This window comes from Triticum urartu, chromosome 3A (genome assembly GCF_056163025.1).
Source record: "Triticum urartu cultivar PI428250 chromosome 3A, HENAU_Tu73, whole genome shotgun sequence".
Lineage (NCBI taxonomy): Eukaryota > Viridiplantae > Streptophyta > Magnoliopsida > Poales > Poaceae > Triticum > Triticum urartu.
The window spans coordinates 15613370-15626091 of record NC_141875.1 but is presented as its reverse complement, the minus strand read 5'-3'; the positions used below and the strand labels follow the sequence as shown (position 1 = coordinate 15626091).

The following is a 12722-nucleotide window of genomic DNA, read 5'->3' as shown; positions in this document are numbered from 1 at the left end:
GGATACCGATGCATCCCAGGTTTTGTGAAGTATCGCGGAGCAAAGGGACACTGCATGGTAACCAAAGGTTCATTTGAATATCATTCATGTACTCACAGGGACCAATATGGACGTCCACGGTCCCCTTGTTGGTCATTGAACGAACGGTTTCGTCCATGTCTATGAGTTACCGAATCTACGGGATCACAAGCTTAAGGCAATCATGATTTGCTGAGTCTTAGTAGGATGGGAGTCATGAGAATATATTTGTGGAACTATTTCATGAATATTCAGAATAGTTCCGAGTGGATTCGGAAGCCTGAAGAAAATTTTCTCTTTGGCCAGGCAAGCAGATTTCCATATCCATTGGAAAGGTTTTACAGCATCGTGTGGATTTCCGATCAGTTCTAAATAGATTCTTTTGTTGGAGTATTTTCCATCCCAGGTAAAATTCCAAATATCAGTAGAGTCTGTCTTTGCTCCCTGATTCAGATACTATAGTAGTAAGATGCTCTGTTCTACTACAATGCTGAAGATGGGCAGTTGAAATATGCAATAGAAAACCTTTTATTTTGAAATTTTCTTTCTCTTTCCATACTGGTAACTATAGATAGCTACACATGAATTGGCACCAGCGACTTAGCCCGGCTGGGGCGTGCGGCACTGACAGGCACACCAGACCTTCCAATCATGCGCGGAGTAGCGCGTATGGCGACAAACACGTTTGCAACCGAAAATGCCACATGACGGTGCCCCCCCCCCCCCCAGTCCACCTGTCATGGACCCCGGAGAAAAGCCGCCTGGGTGTGCGCCGTCAGACAGATTGGGCGATGTGGAGAACTCAAGGGAGCCGGCGACAGGATACCATTCCAAAGAGACGTTGTAGAGGGCCTCCTCTCACATGGAGGCTCCCAGGGGCCGGATACTCCGACATCCTTTATAGGATTATTATTAATTTCCCCTGCCCCATATAGTCTCTTTCACTTTTTCTTTTATCATCAATGGGTACCCTTACGTGTGGCCCGAAATAGAGCCACGAGAGCTTAGAGATGCGTTAAGAGAAACACACACTATCTGGCGGCGGTCAAGGGTGCTGGAATCGGCTTTCTTCACTGCTGCCGTGCCTGGGTGTTGGATCTCTTCGGGTAGTGCTTCGACTAATGAAGAAACAATGATGGTCGCATGAGGAGAAGGGTCGTGGCAATATCCATCATCGACAAACATCTAGTGTATTGCTCGGCATGAAGTCGTAGTTGTAACTATATGGGGCAACGTGAGGACAATTATGCCATGCCATAGTCAAGTCGGTTCTGTTGGTGCAAGGCATGCTTATTTCTTATTCGAGGCTCGTTGCTGAAGTTGGGGCTGCTTGGTCCTTGGTGTGTTTGGCCGATTGTTTGGTATTAGTCGGCAGGGTTTTTGTGCGTTGGACGCGCATGGTAAAGTCAGAGTCGCTTGCTCGTGAGAAGTGGTGACGATGGCACTTTGTAGACAACCTCAATGGTGTTGCTTGTTTCATCAATGTCTGTGGGGTCTTATCTCTTATGGGTAGGTAGGTCAACTGCAGTGCATTATCTTGCGGGTGTGTTGGAATAGTCTTCGCATGTATTCAATATTAAAATGCAACTCTGTTCTAGATTTTTAATTAGATCGACTCCTTAGGGGCAAATTTCAAAAAAAAAAGTATTCGACCCTCTCTTGAGATAGGGCCGAGTGATCTTTCCTTCTAATATATTCACATGCAGATCTGCCTGTTTCGGAAAGAAAGAGGGCTGCACGATATTTATTTGTAGGACGGAGCTTATCCCCTATGCACATACACTGTTTGGTTATGGGGGTGATTAGCACGCTAATAAGAAGATAAAACATACTACATTATCGTATGCTAAAATCCGAACAACTTGTATTTTGCACATTCTCTTGAAGCCTCCCGAATATTCTAGATGATATCTTCGATAGCTTCGGCTATCTGCAACCCTCCCTAATTAAATTCTGTATAAGACTGGTATTTAACTATTTCGGACAACATGGTATCGGAATGCGCCCAACGTTATAAATAAAGCTGCAACAACTTTCTCTCAATAGAAAAAAGAGCTTTGGCTATCTCCTGACTTGCATCCTTGCATGGTTGAGGTTTGTAACATGACCATGTAACCCTGGAGCAAGATTAACCCCTGTCTGGCTGACCTGTGAAACAGCAGCCGATTTGACTGCCAATTCTAGTATAGATCATACATAAAGATGGCTCGATACAAATTCAAATAGGGATTAAGCAAAACTTTAGCAAATGTAATTTCATCATCCACTTGCTTGAACTATTCGAAGCAAAACTTTCAAGAGTACAAATATCATGAATTATACTTAAAGTCAGGATCAAGCAGAGAAAAGTAGTCTGTTCATCCACTTGGACGATTTGAAGAAAGACTTTCATCGAGACAAAAACTATGCTCGTGCCTCCTCCAAAGCTGCACATGGATCCTATTCTGGCATGATAGTCACAGGCACAATAGTTATCGCATGTCGAAGCAACCCCTTGGGCACAAGGAACATGAAGTCCTTGGGCATCCCATCATACAGATTAGTGATCCTCATTTGGAACTCGGCAGCCTGATAGTAGCCCGTTTCACTGCATGATATTGATAGCCTGCACTTGAACTTGGATCCAGTAATGTGAGGCTGAATGGAGCAAACTGATATGAAAATCCCGGCGGGCTCCATTTCCACATTGATCATGAAGATGTGCCCATCCTCGCCCACAAGAATGCATGAACCAGGAGTATCGCCGCGGATGCGGAGCCCAAACGCCTCGTTGTATATAAATTTCATGCTGCGCCACTTGTACTCGCGTGAGAAATGCTCGAGGAGCATTCCGTTGGCCCTTCGAAGCTGCAGCCGGTTACGGGGCAGAAGCATGGCGCGTGCGGGCAATCTTTCTCATGCTCTTCTTTTTGGTAGTATGTTATCCTCGCAGTGCATCCGTGTTCGCCATTGGAGCAAGCAAGTTTGATTGATTCAACCGCATCTTCTAGCTCGAGGCAGCGATTGTAGACTGTGGTATTGGAGCAGAAGAAACACTTGTCTGGGAACTTGTCATGGCAAGATAAACATATGGTATGGCGCATGGTGCACCGCGGAACAGAAGAAAAAAAATCTGTACATAAGATATGAATCAGTAAATATGCTATAGTAACTTTAGCAGAATAAAATACAAGCTAAAATGATGAACACAGCAACAACATAGGAATCAGTACGCATGAGATGCTATTTTCACACACTAAGTTCACTCCTAGGAATAACAGGAACAATGTACGGATCAGCATAAGAACGGAGATACACCAGCCACCCTGTTCTAAATATACTACTCCCTCCGTTCCACATAGTATAGTACTATCCGCAGTACAGTACTATAGTATATCAATGAATCAGATTTATTCATTGAATATAGTATATACCATAGTATAGTAATCCCTCCATCCCATAATATAAGACATTTTTGCAAGCTAAAACAGCTTGCAGAAACATCTTATACTGCCTATGGAGGGAGTAATACAGTATATCTGTAGTTTGTGTTTCCCCATGGTGATGACACATACTGTCTAGCTAGTTTGCATAAGGTACACAGACTTCCCCTATTATAACATAATTTTCCACAAATATAAATGGGGCGCATCTTCAATCTTCGTTACCATCTAAATCTATTCCACTCGCGGTTTTGGTTACGGCTCAAAATTTTGAGATTTACCACGGTTACCGCGTATTTCCATGCCCCTCGGTAAATGGGCATTTCAAGCAAAAAATCAAATTTTTTGAATATTATGAATTTAAACGCTCAATGTACAGTAAAGTACGGCAACGTCTCAGTTATTTAAATATAGTTAGTTCTCGCATGGTTGTAACAACCTATTTCCATGTTCAAAAGGCAACTTGTGAATGTTGGAGAATATATATAGCATAGCTCTCACAGTTTGGGATTTCCACACGATAACGATCTGAATGACATTACAAATTTACAATTGAATGGACTCATACACGGATGGAAGACAACATATATAGCAGAAAATGCACCGATCAATTTTTTTAGGCATTTGGACTATAATGTCTGCATCAGATGTCGTTCTTCAGACACGTCTACTACAAAATAACAAGTCCAAAAACATGCAATTGATGTGATGTCGTTCTTCACCCATCCAGCCATCCTACAGTTTGACAACAAAATTTAACTAGGCACCAGACGCATTGGTAATCACCCAACACCAGAATTTGGACTGATGTGTGCATTTGATGTGATGTCGTTCTGATTTCAGAGATTCAACATTGACTTGCAATTTTGCAACTACAAAATTACAAGTCCAAAAACAGGCAATTAGGTAATCATCTACAGTTTGGCGAGAAAATTACACTAGGCACCATACGCACTGGAATACTATTATAATTATAAACGAATCTAATAATAAACAGATTTCGAAATATTATACTCTCAGTCTAAGACACCCAGATAGTTCTTTAGATCCATTGGTGCTATCGTCTCTCAGGACTCAGGAGCTCGTAGGATTTGAGTTGTATCAGCAGATCAAACACAGGGGTTACCTGGAAAATAGGAGGGCGCAGGGGCTCGCGGCAGATGAGGCACTCGAGGTTGTCGAGGTTCTCGAGGTCGTCTATGGTGTTGGTGGCGCCTGCCGCCGCGACCTCCCTCCTCTCGCTGACGCCGCCCTCATCTTTCTCCCGGTGCTGCCGCTTTTCCATCGCTTCCTTCCCTTCCTTTCACAGGATGGAGCGGCAGCGTGGCCAGCTGCCGGATCGCAGACGCAAAGGCTTCTCGTTGCACCACCGGAAGCGAGTCGTCTCTTCCTGGCGGCCGCCGCCCTCTTTATTCCATTTTCTGTCTGGCCGGATGGCGGCGATCGAAATTTGCAGACAAAACGAGAAGGAAACGCGAGACAGGTCGAAAGGTGGGCCGAGCAACAGCCCAGATACACCCAAATAGAAGACGCACACTGACCCTAAAAAAAAACTAGTTCAAAAATTTCTCAAAAAAATACTACTAGTTCAAAAAATAAAATTAGTTTAAAAGAAATTCTTTCAAAAAAATTCAAAAGAAAAAGCTTAGCATACACACATACATACACATGCTAAATATTCACTCCGTCCCAAAATTCTTGTCTTAAATTTGTCTACATACAAATGTGTCTAATCACGTTTTAGTTTTAGATACCTCCGTATCTAAACAAATCTAAAATAAGAATCTTCCGACGAGGTAATACTTCTTTTGTAGGTTAAGGCACTAACTGATATTATTGTAAAAATGAAAAAAAACCAGGATTCAAGATGGTATACACTAAGAAAAGCCATTCAACCAATCTTTCATATTCTATCAAAGGAATATATTCCTTCCGATCCATATTACTTAACGCTGAAATAAATGTATTAACACAAAAATACATCTAGCACATCCGTATGAGCAACAAGTGATATGGATTGGAGGAAGTACCGATACTCCTCTGTCCAGAAAAACATGCCGCACGCGCAGTTGATTCGCAATTTTGCACACAAAAACCGTAATTTTAAATTGTTTCAAAAAGGTTTCTCTGCATGTCTTCTTCCTTCGCCCTTCGCCATGGTAAAAAAAAGTCTTAGGTAACAGTTGCATGTGGTGAAACATCACATGTAACATGGTGATCATAACGTCAACTACCGGGTTCATCAGAAAGTTTGACAAGTGGCCGAATAGCTCGAGAATGGGATTTTGTTCCTCCGACGATGGAGAGATATTCTTAGGGCCTTCTCGGTGTGACGAAATTAGTCATAATCTGGCCTTACACACATGACTTTATCATGAGGATGTCGGAACACAATAACGAGAAAGAAGAACAAAACCGGTAACCGTGATTTTAGTATAGTGAGCATGGTCATGACTCGGGAGGATACCGATGCATCCCAGGTTTTGTGAAGTATCGCGGAGCAAAGGGACACTGCATGGTAACCAAAGGTTCATTTGAATATCATTCATGTACTCACAGGGACCAATATGGACGTCCACGGTCCCCTTGTTGGTCATTGAACGAACGGTTTCGTCCATGTCTATGAGTTACCGAATCTACGGGATCACAAGCTTAAGGCAATCATGATTTGCTGAGTCTTAGTAGGATGGGAGTCATGAGAATATATTTGTGGAACTATTTCATGAATATTCAGAATAGTTCCGAGTGGATTCGGAAGCCTGAAGAAAATTTTCTCTTTGGCCAGGCAAGCAGATTTCCATATCCATTGGAAAGGTTTTACAGCATCGTGTGGATTTCCGATCAGTTCTAAATAGATTCTTTTGTTGGAGTATTTTCCATCCCAGGTAAAATTCCAAATATCAGTAGAGTCTGTCTTTGCTCCCTGATTCAGATACTATAGTAGTAAGATGCTCTGTTCTACTACAATGCTGAAGATGGGCAGTTGAAATATGCAATAGAAAACCTTTTATTTTGAAATTTTCTTTCTCTTTCCATACTGGTAACTATAGATAGCTACACATGAATTGGCACCAGCGACTTAGCCCGGCTGGGGCGTGCGGCACTGACAGGCACACCAGACCTTCCAATCATGCGCGGAGTAGCGCGTATGGCGACAAACACGTTTGCAACCGAAAATGCCACATGACGGTGCCCCCCCCCCCTCCCCAGTCCACCTGTCATGGACCCCGGAGAAAAGCCGCCTGGGTGTGCGCCGTCAGACAGATTGGGCGATGTGGAGAACTCAAGGGAGCCGGCGACAGGATACCATTCCAAAGAGACGTTGTAGAGGGCCTCCTCTCACATGGAGGCTCCCAGGGGCCGGATACTCCGACATCCTTTATAGGATTATTATTAATTTCCCCTGCCCCATATAGTCTCTTTCACTTTTTCTTTTATCATCAATGGGTACCCTTACGTGTGGCCCGAAATAGAGCCACGAGAGCTTAGAGATGCGTTAAGAGAAACACACACTATCTGGCGGCGGTCAAGGGTGCTGGAATCGGCTTTCTTCACTGCTGCCGTGCCTGGGTGTTGGATCTCTTCGGGTAGTGCTTCGACTAATGAAGAAACAATGATGGTCGCATGAGGAGAAGGGTCGTGGCAATATCCATCATCGACAAACATCTAGTGTATTGCTCGGCATGAAGTCGTAGTTGTAACTATATGGGGCAACGTGAGGACAATTATGCCATGCCATAGTCAAGTCGGTTCTGTTGGTGCAAGGCATGCTTATTTCTTATTCGAGGCTCGTTGCTGAAGTTGGGGCTGCTTGGTCCTTGGTGTGTTTGGCCGATTGTTTGGTATTAGTCGGCAGGGTTTTTGTGCGTTGGACGCGCATGGTAAAGTCAGAGTCGCTTGCTCGTGAGAAGTGGTGACGATGGCACTTTGTAGACAACCTCAATGGTGTTGCTTGTTTCATCAATGTCTGTGGGGTCTTATCTCTTATGGGTAGGTAGGTCAACTGCAGTGCATTATCTTGCGGGTGTGTTGGAATAGTCTTCGCATGTATTCAATATTAAAATGCAACTCTGTTCTAGATTTTTAATTAGATCGACTCCTTAGGGGCAAATTTCAAAAAAAAAAGTATTCGACCCTCTCTTGAGATAGGGCCGAGTGATCTTTCCTTCTAATATATTCACATGCAGATCTGCCTGTTTCGGAAAGAAAGAGGGCTGCACGATATTTATTTGTAGGACGGAGCTTATCCCCTATGCACATACACTGTTTGGTTATGGGGGTGATTAGCACGCTAATAAGAAGATAAAACATACTACATTATCGTATGCTAAAATCCGAACAACTTGTATTTTGCACATTCTCTTGAAGCCTCCCGAATATTCTAGATGATATCTTCGATAGCTTCGGCTATCTGCAACCCTCCCTAATTAAATTCTGTATAAGACTGGTATTTAACTATTTCGGACAACATGGTATCGGAATGCGCCCAACGTTATAAATAAAGCTGCAACAACTTTCTCTCAATAGAAAAAAGAGCTTTGGCTATCTCCTGACTTGCATCCTTGCATGGTTGAGGTTTGTAACATGACCATGTAACCCTGGAGCAAGATTAACCCCTGTCTGGCTGACCTGTGAAACAGCAGCCGATTTGACTGCCAATTCTAGTATAGATCATACATAAAGATGGCTCGATACAAATTCAAATAGGGATTAAGCAAAACTTTAGCAAATGTAATTTCATCATCCACTTGCTTGAACTATTCGAAGCAAAACTTTCAAGAGTACAAATATCATGAATTATACTTAAAGTCAGGATCAAGCAGAGAAAAGTAGTCTGTTCATCCACTTGGACGATTTGAAGAAAGACTTTCATCGAGACAAAAACTATGCTCGTGCCTCCTCCAAAGCTGCACATGGATCCTATTCTGGCATGATAGTCACAGGCACAATAGTTATCGCATGTCGAAGCAACCCCTTGGGCACAAGGAACATGAAGTCCTTGGGCATCCCATCATACAGATTAGTGATCCTCATTTGGAACTCGGCAGCCTGATAGTAGCCCGTTTCACTGCATGATATTGATAGCCTGCACTTGAACTTGGATCCAGTAATGTGAGGCTGAATGGAGCAAACTGATATGAAAATCCCGGCGGGCTCCATTTCCACATTGATCATGAAGATGTGCCCATCCTCGCCCACAAGAATGCATGAACCAGGAGTATCGCCGCGGATGCGGAGCCCAAACGCCTCGTTGTATATAAATTTCATGCTGCGCCACTTGTACTCGCGTGAGAAATGCTCGAGGAGCATTCCGTTGGCCCTTCGAAGCTGCAGCCGGTTACGGGGCAGAAGCATGGCGCGTGCGGGCAATCTTTCTCATGCTCTTCTTTTTGGTAGTATGTTATCCTCGCAGTGCATCCGTGTTCGCCATTGGAGCAAGCAAGTTTGATTGATTCAACCGCATCTTCTAGCTCGAGGCAGCGATTGTAGACTGTGGTATTGGAGCAGAAGAAACACTTGTCTGGGAACTTGTCATGGCAAGATAAACATATGGTATGGCGCATGGTGCACCGCGGAACAGAAGAAAAAAAATCTGTACATAAGATATGAATCAGTAAATATGCTATAGTAACTTTAGCAGAATAAAATACAAGCTAAAATGATGAACACAGCAACAACATAGGAATCAGTACGCATGAGATGCTATTTTCACACACTAAGTTCACTCCTAGGAATAACAGGAACAATGTACGGATCAGCATAAGAACGGAGATACACCAGCCACCCTGTTCTAAATATACTACTCCCTCCGTTCCACATAGTATAGTACTATCCGCAGTACAGTACTATAGTATATCAATGAATCAGATTTATTCATTGAATATAGTATATACCATAGTATAGTAATCCCTCCATCCCATAATATAAGACATTTTTGCAAGCTAAAACAGCTTGCAGAAACATCTTATACTGCCTATGGAGGGAGTAATACAGTATATCTGTAGTTTGTGTTTCCCCATGGTGATGACACATACTGTCTAGCTAGTTTGCATAAGGTACACAGACTTCCCCTATTATAACATAATTTTCCACAAATATAAATGGGGCGCATCTTCAATCTTCGTTACCATCTAAATCTATTCCACTCGCGGTTTTGGTTACGGCTCAAAATTTTGAGATTTACCACGGTTACCGCGTATTTCCATGCCCCTCGGTAAATGGGCATTTCAAGCAAAAAATCAAATTTTTTGAATATTATGAATTTAAACGCTCAATGTACAGTAAAGTACGGCAACGTCTCAGTTATTTAAATATAGTTAGTTCTCGCATGGTTGTAACAACCTATTTCCATGTTCAAAAGGCAACTTGTGAATGTTGGAGAATATATATAGCATAGCTCTCACAGTTTGGGATTTCCACACGATAACGATCTGAATGACATTACAAATTTACAATTGAATGGACTCATACACGGATGGAAGACAACATATATAGCAGAAAATGCACCGATCAATTTTTTTAGGCATTTGGACTATAATGTCTGCATCAGATGTCGTTCTTCAGACACGTCTACTACAAAATAACAAGTCCAAAAACATGCAATTGATGTGATGTCGTTCTTCACCCATCCAGCCATCCTACAGTTTGACAACAAAATTTAACTAGGCACCAGACGCATTGGTAATCACCCAACACCAGAATTTGGACTGATGTGTGCATTTGATGTGATGTCGTTCTGATTTCAGAGATTCAACATTGACTTGCAATTTTGCAACTACAAAATTACAAGTCCAAAAACAGGCAATTAGGTAATCATCTACAGTTTGGCGAGAAAATTACACTAGGCACCATACGCACTGGAATACTATTATAATTATAAACGAATCTAATAATAAACAGATTTCGAAATATTATACTCTCAGTCTAAGACACCCAGATAGTTCTTTAGATCCATTGGTGCTATCGTCTCTCAGGACTCAGGAGCTCGTAGGATTTGAGTTGTATCAGCAGATCAAACACAGGGGTTACCTGGAAAATAGGAGGGCGCAGGGGCTCGCGGCAGATGAGGCACTCGAGGTTGTCGAGGTTCTCGAGGTCGTCTATGGTGTTGGTGGCGCCTGCCGCCGCGACCTCCCTCCTCTCGCTGACGCCGCCCTCATCTTTCTCCCGGTGCTGCCGCTTTTCCATCGCTTCCTTCCCTTCCTTTCACAGGATGGAGCGGCAGCGTGGCCAGCTGCCGGATCGCAGACGCAAAGGCTTCTCGTTGCACCACCGGAAGCGAGTCGTCTCTTCCTGGCGGCCGCCGCCCTCTTTATTCCATTTTCTGTCTGGCCGGATGGCGGCGATCGAAATTTGCAGACAAAACGAGAAGGAAACGCGAGACAGGTCGAAAGGTGGGCCGAGCAACAGCCCAGATACACCCAAATAGAAGACGCACACTGACCCTAAAAAAAAACTAGTTCAAAAATTTCTCAAAAAAATACTACTAGTTCAAAAAATAAAATTAGTTTAAAAGAAATTCTTTCAAAAAAATTCAAAAGAAAAAGCTTAGCATACACACATACATACACATGCTAAATATTCACTCCGTCCCAAAATTCTTGTCTTAAATTTGTCTACATACAAATGTGTCTAATCACGTTTTAGTTTTAGATACCTCCGTATCTAAACAAATCTAAAATAAGAATCTTCCGACGAGGTAATACTTCTTTTGTAGGTTAAGGCACTAACTGATATTATTGTAAAAATGAAAAAAAACCAGGATTCAAGATGGTATACACTAAGAAAAGCCATTCAACCAATCTTTCATATTCTATCAAAGGAATATATTCCTTCCGATCCATATTACTTAACGCTGAAATAAATGTATTAACACAAAAATACATCTAGCACATCCGTATGAGCAACAAGTGATATGGATTGGAGGAAGTACCGATACTCCGCTGTCCAGAAAAACATGTCGCACACGCAGTTGATTGGTAATTTTGCACACAAAAACCGTAATTTCAGAACTGTTTCAAAAAGGTTTCTCTGCATGTCTTCTTCCTTCGCCCTTCGCCATGGTAAAAAAAAACAAGTCTTAGGTAACAGTTGCATGTGGCGAATTTAAGGCATTCAAATGGGAATGATAGCTTAGCTTAATTCCATGCAGGAAATGTTTATCTTGTCCCAATTTTTTTAACTTTATGTGTATTGTTACCTCAAACTATGTCATGGTTATTCTAATAGTATGGTCCATGCAATATATATACTTTGCAATTCCTGTGTTGTATTTACAGTGCCGTCCCGGGCGCTCGAACCCTAGCTGCCGCCCCCAGCCCCCACCCTCCTTCCCTCCCCCCGCTGTTGCCGGCGGGCGCCGCTGGGCAATGCCCGCGCGTTGTCGACGGCGGCGGGATCTCGTCTGCCCTCTCCAGGTGCGGGGCCGTGGGGGGCTCTCTTCCTCAACCGATGGCGGAGATCGGAGTCAGGCGCGTCGGGCGGGCCGCGCAGGCAGGTGGCGGTGGGCCGCGTACTGACTGGCCGGTGATGGTGCATAGCGGGGGAGCGCGCGAGCCGGTGTCGGCGCGGCGTGTCTTCTGGATGAAGCTGGTGGTCGGTCAGATCTTCGCGCGCCGGAGTGGGGGCTGGCGGCCGGAGCTCGGCAGGGGGCCTTGTGGAGCGGCGGGCCTGGCTGGAGCAGGCAGCGACATGTTTGAGAGCGTGGGTGTCGGTGGCGCACTCCGGAGGCAGCGGTGCGAGTCCATGGCCAGACCGGTGGCGTCGGCGCCGATGGCTCGGCCAAGATGGAGTCTTGGCGAGCAACGAGCGGCCGGCCACCTCTATGTGGTGTGGTGAGCGGCAAGGCTCTCCCGGCGGTGCTGCTGGCTCTTCATGGAGATGGAGGTCCAACCATTGCAAGGTTGTCCCTTGGAGTGGGTGACGGCTATTGCGGGTGGTCCTGGACCTTGCCGGTGGTGCGGGATGGCTGCGGTTTTCTGTCCCAGCTGGATGTCGGTGGTGCGGCCGATTTTCCCCTTGTTGTGCGCCCGGTTGTAGACCCTCAGCTTGCAACTGCGGTGGCGAAGTGCTGCGGTGGCGGCGGTGTGAAGCTTCTGGGATGGTGTTTCCCAACTCTAGGTGGCGTGGTGAGGTGCGACGCGCAGATGAAAATCTTGCTCGGCTTCCGTCGGGCCGGTGGCGATGGCACCCATGGATGTCATCCCCCTCATTGGAGGCGTCATCGAGGCGTGTTCGTCATGTCCCTTGCTCACTCGGAGTTGTGGTTGTCTGCTGGCGAAA

General features: G+C 44.5%; 2 pseudogenes; both read right to left on the bottom strand.

Moving 5' to 3' along the window:
* Positions 1 to 2457: 2457 nt before the first annotated feature.
* LOC147977846 (putative E3 ubiquitin-protein ligase SINA-like 6) lies at positions 2458 to 4725 on the bottom strand (annotated as a pseudogene).
* Positions 4726 to 8360: 3635 nt separating this feature from the next.
* Positions 8361 to 10628, bottom strand: LOC147977845 (putative E3 ubiquitin-protein ligase SINA-like 6; annotated as a pseudogene).
* Positions 10629 to 12722: the final 2094 nt, after the last annotated feature.